This window comes from Anthonomus grandis, chromosome 22, assembly GCF_022605725.1.
Source record: "Anthonomus grandis grandis chromosome 22, icAntGran1.3, whole genome shotgun sequence".
Taxonomy (NCBI): Eukaryota; Metazoa; Arthropoda; class Insecta; order Coleoptera; family Curculionidae; genus Anthonomus; species Anthonomus grandis.
Window position 1 is genome coordinate 6,648,037 of NC_065567.1, and position 9,318 is coordinate 6,657,354.

Genomic DNA, 9,318 nt, shown 5'->3' on the forward strand with positions numbered 1-9,318 from the left:
GGCTTCTCTTAGTATACCACCGATTTGAAAATGGGTAACCATTCTTCCCGGATGAGATTTAAGCCAACGGGATAATTCTTGGTTATAATATGTTGTAAGTGATCCAAAAAAACACACGTCTAACGGCTGTACCCGGTAAGTGCAGTGAGGTGGAAAGCAAAATACTATGATACCGTTTTCTTTGGCATATGTTAAAGCTGCATAATTTTTGTGGCTGCTATGTCCATCTAACAGGAGAAGAATTTTATTTGTAGGAGATGGTCTGGCATATTTGACAAAGTGTTTTAAATATTTTAGGAAACTTTCTCCAGTCATCCAACCACTTTCCTGTGCTAAAGCTCCCTGTGGACCGTGGTCCATCAACTCATTCTTCATGTTTTTTTCTAGGAAAGAGTAACACAGGTGGAATGTAAGTCCCAACAGCATTAAAGCAGCATACAATTGTGAGATGCTGACCTCGTTCTGCGCTTGTCAGTATGCCTACCTGCTTTCTGCCTTTTGTAGCAAGAATTTTAATATTTCTTGAAGGAACTGTCGACAACCCAGATTCATCCATATTGTAAATATTTTCGGGAGAAAATGTATAGTCCTCCAATACTTTCTCAAGATAATCAAAGTATTTTTTAATTTGTGCTTTATTAAACGTACGAGCTCGTGCAGCAGATGTTGCCTCTGGTGTACGCAGTGAAATGGTAGGATTTCGTGCACGAAATCCTTTGAGCCAATCCCAACCGGCAGCTTTTTTTTCTTTTGAGAACCTATGGGGAATTTTCTTTGCCTTGGCAATTTCATAAGCAAGCTTGTGAATATCCTCAGTTGTAAGACCAAAGAAATGTACTTCTAACTCCTTTATATAACTAACCAACTCATTTTCTAACTCAGCATTGAAAGTTGGGACATGTCCTCCTAAGTATCCTTTAATGGCTCCTCGATCATTCTTAGCTCTTCTTCTAAGCGTAGTGTGGGGCACATTGAACGTCTTAGAAGCTAAAAGCCATCCCATTCGTCGATTTCTAACTGCCTCTAGTGCTTGGGTCATATTTTCTTCACTCCAACTTTGTCGCGCTGATTTTCGTATTTACCCACCATTGTTGCCAGCAAATCTAAAAAAAAAGAATACTTTAATACGAGTCTTTTACCTATAAATCTCAAATCTAAAAAAATAAATTTATCATTCACTAGGTAGTTAGTCACCTTTAAATATTAAAAAAAAACTTACCAGGAACAAAAACTGAACCTGTAACATTAACAAATAATAAGGGTAAGATGGTACTATGCCATCTTACCGTATGCACCTATATGCCAACTAACCCTGAATGGCATTATTGAATTTTAACGTACATTTTTAGTTAACAATTATGATTTAGGTAAATATTTAATACCACGTAGATAGATATTTTATAAACTAATGATGGTAGATATTTTTTTTTCATAGGAAATTAAAAATTCTTAGAGTTACAAACATATATACGATTCTAAGTAGAAAAATCATTACTTACCGTAACGGAAAATTAAGGCTACCTTCTCGTTCTACACTAACAAACGAACTAAATTTTCTCAGAAGCGCATGTAAGACCACGTGCACCGAAAATTATGAACATTGTTGTCAGACGATGTATATTATCCGTAAAATTGCTTCTATGCCATCTCAGGCACAATTCCCCTAAGGTGTGATGATGTCATCCAGATAAATTAGGCATGATTTCCAAGTGCTGCCACGTAACATAGTTTCCATAAGTCTTTCAAAGGTGACTGGAGCATTACATTTGTACCTTCCAGTATCCACCTTTCAGATCGAGCGTTGAAAAACTTTTCTTCAATAAAACGTTCTAATTTAGTACTCTGATCCATGGTCAAATTGGTACAAGATTCTTTAAAAAGGTTTTATAAACATACAGGAAAAGGTCTGCCTGAATGTCGAATTCTATCAGCATTTTCCATCACTGCCATCAATTCTGAGCATATGCCAATATTCTCTCCTTGTTTCAGGTGTTAATGGTATCCTCTTTCAAGTTTGGCATTCGAACCAAAACAATAGATTCCATCTGGGTGGATAACGTCTTTACTGGAAGAATTCCTTGACTTTACTGTTTTCCATGGATTCAATCAAAACAGTATCTCCATATTTTCCTCCAGTTGTGGCATTAATTATCACCCAATATTAACCACTACCTAAATTAGTACTCATAGTAATATCCTGAGATAACTTCACGACTCGGGTATTTCTATTATCTTTATGTAGATGATGCGTAAGTAAGATGTAGATGGTGCGTCTTTTCAATTTTCGTGATCAATATGCGGTTATATACATCCATTTTAAACTGCTGAGCATTCATAACATCTAATCTTAACATAACGCCATCCATAATTTCTTCCACTAATTTTTGCTGCTGGAATGTTATTAAGCCAATAATGACTTTAGAATGATGTAATCCAGTAACTGGGATTCTTTTTTCATTTGCTGACTCAAGGAATAAATTTGGTGGTGGTGTAATTTCGAGCTACGATGTTAGGCTTTACGATGATATGACTGGATCCTCTATCCACCACCACCTCACATTCAGGGCCGTATATTTTTCTCGGTACCAAGGTTTCTCCAGGTCATGGGAGCCGGTTTATTCTTATACATAGAGCAACCAGCCATCTTGCGCTTTAAAAAGTTTTCTTGGTTCCTTGGGTCTATCGAGCGGTTGGGGCCAGGTGCCTCTCCTCATTACAATTTTAACAGCGCATGCTCTTGGGTTTTCTATCCAAAAATGACTCTAGCTTCTTCAGACGGTCTTCGCGATCACTCTCCGAAGTTAGGATTTATCTTATCCGAGCCTGCCTTCTAGTTGCTTGAAAAGTTATGATACAACTTTTCTCTAGTACATGAGCCAAAGCTTCTAAAATATTTTTATGGTAAGCCATCCTTAAAACGTGGTTAGTGTCTTGTAAATCTCAAACTCCGCCAATAAAACAATTTATGGAGATTTGTTCTCGAAACTCCGTTGACGCGGGAGGGTAACCCAGATTTACTAATCGAGCAATATCGGCCTCAAACTATTGGAGACCTTACTCGGGTTGTTGTATCCTAGATTTCAATTGGGCCTGGTACACTTGTTGTAGATGGGCTTCACCGTATCTCATCTCTAAGGTATGCACCAGTACGACGAATTTAAGCTGATTTTCAGATGTCACCATTCTTACTATTTCTGTAGCTTCTCCTCTCAGGCATAACTTAAGATTGATTGCCTTTTATCTTAGCGATTTCCCCTAGCAGCAGCCTCGAAATGATTTAATTATAGCTACTTCAATGATTCTTTGTTGTCGAATTTTGGTAGCTTCACTTTTATTCTTATTTGCATTGCAGAATCGAGATAAAAAAGGGGCATGATTTACTCTCATCTCTAGTTCTTGCATTTAAGAACTTTGAGTATTTTTTTTACTAACAACTGAGCATTATAATAACTTTCTTAAAACTTATTTTTTGGCACAATCTACAACTTTCTATTAGACTACTTTTTGCTCTACACTTTATTGACGCTTAATACTGGCATACCTATGACACCTACGAAAACCATTTTTCCCTTAGATACCCGGAATTTATCCGGCGATAAACCACTAGAAGCCGTTTTTATTTATATGCTACTGTTTTTTCCGTAAAACGCCATTATGTAAGAAAAAACTTAAAAAATACCGATTATAGCCAGTCATACCTTCGACACCACGTGAGGCAGCACACCAAACAATAAGTTAGTGGTCCAGCACCTAATGTTTAAAGCATTGGTATGAAGCGATGTCACAATAAAATATCATTGAGGGCATACAGGGTGGTCCAGTTTAAAGGTCATTAATTTTAATACGTGATAGAGAATTTAAAAAAAAAAACAGACTTTCATCATAAAATTTTTTCTCAGAAATGTTTAATAACAAAGATACAGGGTGTTAAAATTAAGAATAATTTAAAGATCAATTGACTTACCTTAAGGAAAATTGATCGGAATTATATGAGTATTGCCGTTCGAAGAATTACAATAATTACACTTGTAGTGCCAATTTTTTCTGGCTCTGCCAAGCTCTGCAGCACGAATTTTAAAGCAAATTCCCTCCGTCCCTGGGTCTCCGGTTCCCTGCTAATGCCGCTCGATCACTCGGCATTACTCATCACAATTTTTTTAAGAGCAAGATCTAGATCTGGTAGGGAAGGGTAAAGGGAGGGATTGTAATTCTTCGAACGGCAATACTCATATAATTCCGATCAATTTTCCTTAAGGTAAGTCAATTGATCTTTAAATTATATTTCGTATTGCCGTTCTCAAATTACAATAATTACACTTGTAGATGTTTAAAGAGAAATAAGATCTAGATCGACGTGATGTCAGAATGTAAGAGGTTTTGGATAACATCACATAACCAAAAAATAGAAAAATAAAGATCTAGAATAACGTATTTTATTAAAGAAAAACATATATATAGTATATATAATAAACAAATTTTATAATAATATAATATTAATACAAAAAACCTATTTTTTAAATCTTTTTACACGTTTATACTTTTATTAAGTATACTTCTAGCAAATAATGTAGAATCAGAACTCAAAGGGCGATTATAAAAAGTGTTAAATGTGTTACTTTTTTGGGTCCATCCAGCGGCCTTCCTAATCACTTCTATCGAAACTCCAGCCGAAGGCTAGGCTGCCGAAGTCGCGGCGTCGTGTCTTGTGCTGTGACTGGAAAAATAATTTATATCCACTCCACTTTCAGATAATTTATTCTTAATCCATTTACTAATTCTTTGTGTGGTTGCTGGATGAACAGGCTTGGCATAAGTTAAAATTAACCAATCGTCTTCGTTAGACCTGTGAGTCTGGGTTCTTTGTATATATTCATCAATTACTGAAGCTAAACATAGTGAAGGATTTTCAGTAAAGTATGGAACAACCAGCAAAGGTTGACAATTATTACGACTTGATGTCCTTTATTAAATCTGGAATTTTAATTTCTAGCCTATCGCTAAAATGAGCAATATTTTTAATTCTAATTTTAGACAATGTCTGTATTCTATGTCTCGTTACTAAAGCAAGTAAAGTTACTAGTTTACAGGTTAATTTTGGCATAGGTACCTCCGGTAGAGGGTATATTTTTGCTAAATAGTCTAGAGCTAAAGAAGGGTCCCACGTTATTTAATATTTAGGTTAAGGAGGTTTCTGTCTATATATTCCTTTTAAAAACCGTTTGAAAAAGATTTTTCTTTATCTATCGATGAAAAAACAAAAGATAACGCGGAATATTGTGAATATAAGGTAAAGTATGATGCTCCTGTATTATATTGTTCCGTTAAAAATAAAAACAACGTGTCTAACGAATAGTTATATGGAGATTTTGATTGTGACATACAAAAACTCCACCACTTACGATAATAAATATTGTATTAAGTAAATGTACTTGGCGCCAGAGAAGATATGATAGGTGAGATACCTAATAGCGGAATTCCTCTACGGAGGAAAGCCTGCCTGACAAAATCCCGGCCTCCAGGGTAAGATGCCGCCACAAAGGATGTTTCTGCCTGAAAGGGGAAATTAATAAGGTTTCACTTGGTTGAAAAACTAAAGATTTATTTAACAGTAATTTTTGATATAGAGCGTACCACGGTTGAGAATTCCATCGAGAAACTACTAAAATACCTTGAGCTTTCTCATCAATTATTTTTCTTAAACATTTAGTAATTAGGCAAAAAGGTAGAAAAGCATAAAAAAAATCTTTTTGCTATGGAAAGGTAAAAGCATCCACTGTCAGGTTTCCATGAAATATAGCGGTTGCATTTCGTATTTAATTTTGTTGCAAATAGATCTATGCGTGTATTGGTGTTCCGAACTTAGAACAGATAATGGAGAAAACCTCAGAATTTAAAGAAAAAAAAAGTGTCAATATTTTGTAACTGAGATGCCCTATCCGCAAAAACATTTTCTTTAGTATTTATATAGGAAGCAAAAATGTAAATATTTCGGTCTTCACATCCCGGTTAATGCAGGATACAGCCGTTGTATTGTCAACACGAAGAAGTATTTAACAATTAGAGAGATGTTGGGCAAATGATTTTACCGCATTTAACGCGGCAACCAATTCTAAATAGTTAATGTGGTGTGAGGCTTCAAAAGAATTCCAAAAACCATTTATTGATTGATCCTTGCAAAACGCGCCCCAACCGGTTGGAGATGCGTCGGAAAAAATTTCTAAATCGTAATTTTTACTTGGTAAAATTGGCATTCCCTTATTAAACGAAAGACATTGTATCCACCATTTTAAATCAGTTTTCATATAATCTGATACTACCAATTTCCGTTTATAATTTTGGTTATTACGTTGTAAGGCTATACATTTTTCCCGTTCCAAAATCTCTAAATAGACCCAGCCATAGGGACACGCTGGGAACGCGGCTACCAATTTTCCTATGAGTTCTTCCAATGTTTGTATAGAAATTATAGTTTTATTTAATGTTTGAGAAATAAGTTCTTACAAAAGAGTTACCTTTTGTTGTGGTAAGGATAATAATAATTCTCGAGAATCATATAAAAACCCCAAATATTTGCATTTTTGCGTTGGAGTAAAACAATTCTTTTTCATATTTATAATAAATTCTAAAGAAACTAAAATATTTTTTGTAAACTGGGAATCAGTGATTGCTGCCTGCTCTGACTTACTAATAATAATTATGTCATGAAGAAAGACCACGCATACGATACCGTGGCTTCGAAGATATCGTAAGACTGGTTTAAACATTTTTGTGAAAATGTATGGAGCAGTACTCTTACGTACTTAGAGTCCAAAGGGAAGACAGTTAAATCTATAATATATGTTATTGTTTATAAAAGACAGATATTTTCTATGTTTCCAATAAAGTGAGATTAAAAAATATGCGTCTTTAAGGTCTCTTGTGGTAAAAAAACAATCTTAAAATATTAAGTGTAATACTGTCCTATAATCCTCCATTTTAAAATGAGAAGGCCTCAAGAAGGTATTTAATTTTTTTAAATTTAAGATAAATCTAGAACTACCATCTGGTTTTAGCACAAGAAAATAGGAAATAAACTGATTAACTTGTGGACTTGTAGCAGAGATTGCACCTATAGCTATTAATTTAGATAGACTGTCCTCCAACTCTTTTGCGTTACTTGGGTTTAAATCTGGGTTTGGTATGTGTAATTGAACTGGCTTTTTTATAAAAGGCAGTTTATAGCCTTTAAGACATTGCAGCATAGCCTTTTCACGAGTAAGCAGCGACCATTGATTAATATACTGAGATAAACGACCGGCAGTCACCTGTGATAATGATGGCTGTGCAACGGCGGTTAGGTCCTCCTCCATTGTTATAGTTGATGTTTACCTGGATTCAAATACACGACTGGCTTCGCCAACTGATGATTCCCCCTCTAATGTTGGTATTGCCGTTTCCGTGGGTTGTGCCTCCCTTCCTCCTCCTTTCTGTAACGAGGTTTCACCGAACGTTGGCGGTACTGAAAAAACTGTGAATTTCTTCTTGAAGATCCAGCAGCCTGTTTCGATGATAAAGGGCGACGAGACGAAGTGGGAACTGTAGTTCCTGTACGAAGAATCTTAGGCTTCTTTTTAATAGACGCGCCAAGTTTCTTTGCTTCAGAAGAGCACTTTAGTTTTTCAGTGAAATTCTGCCCAAAAAGGAAAGAATCTATGGAACAAGTTTTCAAAACATCTTTGACGGCGTCGTTCAAACATGGAACCATTAAGTAACGTCTATGTTTCGATAAAGAATGAAAAGCGTCGGCCACAAGTTTCATTGGATCTCCTAACTTCTCCAACTCCTCGTGGGAAGAAGATGGCGTGTCTGATTTTTTAAGCTTTTCATAAGTAACATTTAATGGAACAGCTAGTGCACTTATAGCTGTTGCTAATTGGCTCTGAAGTTTTGATAAGAACATATCCTGTCCTAATATTGCAGATGTAACACACGATTTGATTTCCGGATTTATCTCTGGTGGTTTCAGAGCCTCACATCCTTTTAAAATTGGTTATTGTTCTAGAGTAATCTTACGTCCTTCTGCATCCAGACCCTTTGAAAGAAAAACTGAGAGTAATTCCGAAATATCGGAATGTACCTCTGGTCCTAAATTTTCCGGAATTTTCTTTTCCAGTAAGTCCAGTAGCCCATAAACCGTTAGGTGGCTGCACCTGACCCGCTTTTGAAAGAGTGGTAAAAGGACCTCATCGTCACTTTGAGACCCAATCGAAACATACGAGTCGCCTATGGACAAATAAAGTCGTAAGAATTTATTGACGCGTTCTCTGATTAAAAAATTTATAACCAAGATAAGGCGAAATGTTTACGAATAAGCGATAGCGCGGCGTGGCCGGTTTCGCTATGCAACTCGATATTTTTATGATATTATGTTCATTGAAACTGCACAAAAAATTTGAGTATAATTCAGTGGGATTATAATAAGAAAATAAAACATTCCTGTGGAAAAATTGTTTTCATGCAAATAATTGTATTGTATATTTGCAGCAGTTCGTTATTTCTAATACGTATGCTGTGACAAATTCTAAAAAAAAAGGAATATTAAGAGACTATCTACTTACTTGATTCCTCCAATAAATCTTGCAGTAATTCCTGCAACTTTCTCTTCTTGGATTTGCGATTTTCTGCCATTTTCACCACTTTTACACGTAAACGAAAAAACCCGTCGTCGCAGAGCACACGAAAAAATTGTAATGAGTAATGCCGAGTGATCGAGCGGCATCGGCAGGGAACCGGAGAGCCAGGGACGGAGGGAATTTGCTACTATCAGCTCAATTTTAATTAAATTTCGTGTGCAGGTTATTTTAACGAATTGTCAATTACTGATGAAGCCAATTTTTAAAAATTGCCAGTGGCGTAAGATACGGAGGGAAAAAAGTCAGCTGTTAGATTCTCCATTTAATTTGGAAAAACGTTACTTTTGCAATATTATGATTTAAGGCACTGTTTTTAAAATATCTTAAGTCCCTCCATAGGCTATGCCACTGGCATTTATGTATTTGCTATTACTCATTCAAGAAAAATCTAAAATCCTTAAATAAATCGCTTTTCAGAAATTTTCAGTTTTTTCAATGTCCCTTTTCATACATGTGAAGTGCCCCAGTGATGTGTACATCTCATGTTCTCCAAATATGTGAGATGCCACGTTTCTTATGTCTTTTTAGTCCGATGCACTTTTCTTCTAAGGAAAGATTCTATCAGATTAAATTTTATTAGATTCTGATTTTGAAGACTTATTGAAGAAAGAATCCATTGATCATTCTTCAGACCCTAAAGATCTAC

General features: G+C 35.7%; 1 long non-coding RNA gene across 1 annotated transcript; it reads right to left on the reverse strand.

The window, feature by feature from the left end:
* Positions 1 to 4,538: 4,538 nt before the first annotated feature.
* On the reverse strand, positions 4,539 to 8,708 carry LOC126748134 (uncharacterized). Its single transcript, XR_007664638.1, has 3 exons — positions 8,598 to 8,708; positions 7,305 to 8,262; positions 4,539 to 5,550 (listed from the first exon to the last, which is right to left on the reverse strand). It is a non-coding gene; the product is annotated as an uncharacterized LOC126748134 (long non-coding RNA).
* Between the last annotated feature and the right edge of the window lie 610 nt (positions 8,709 to 9,318).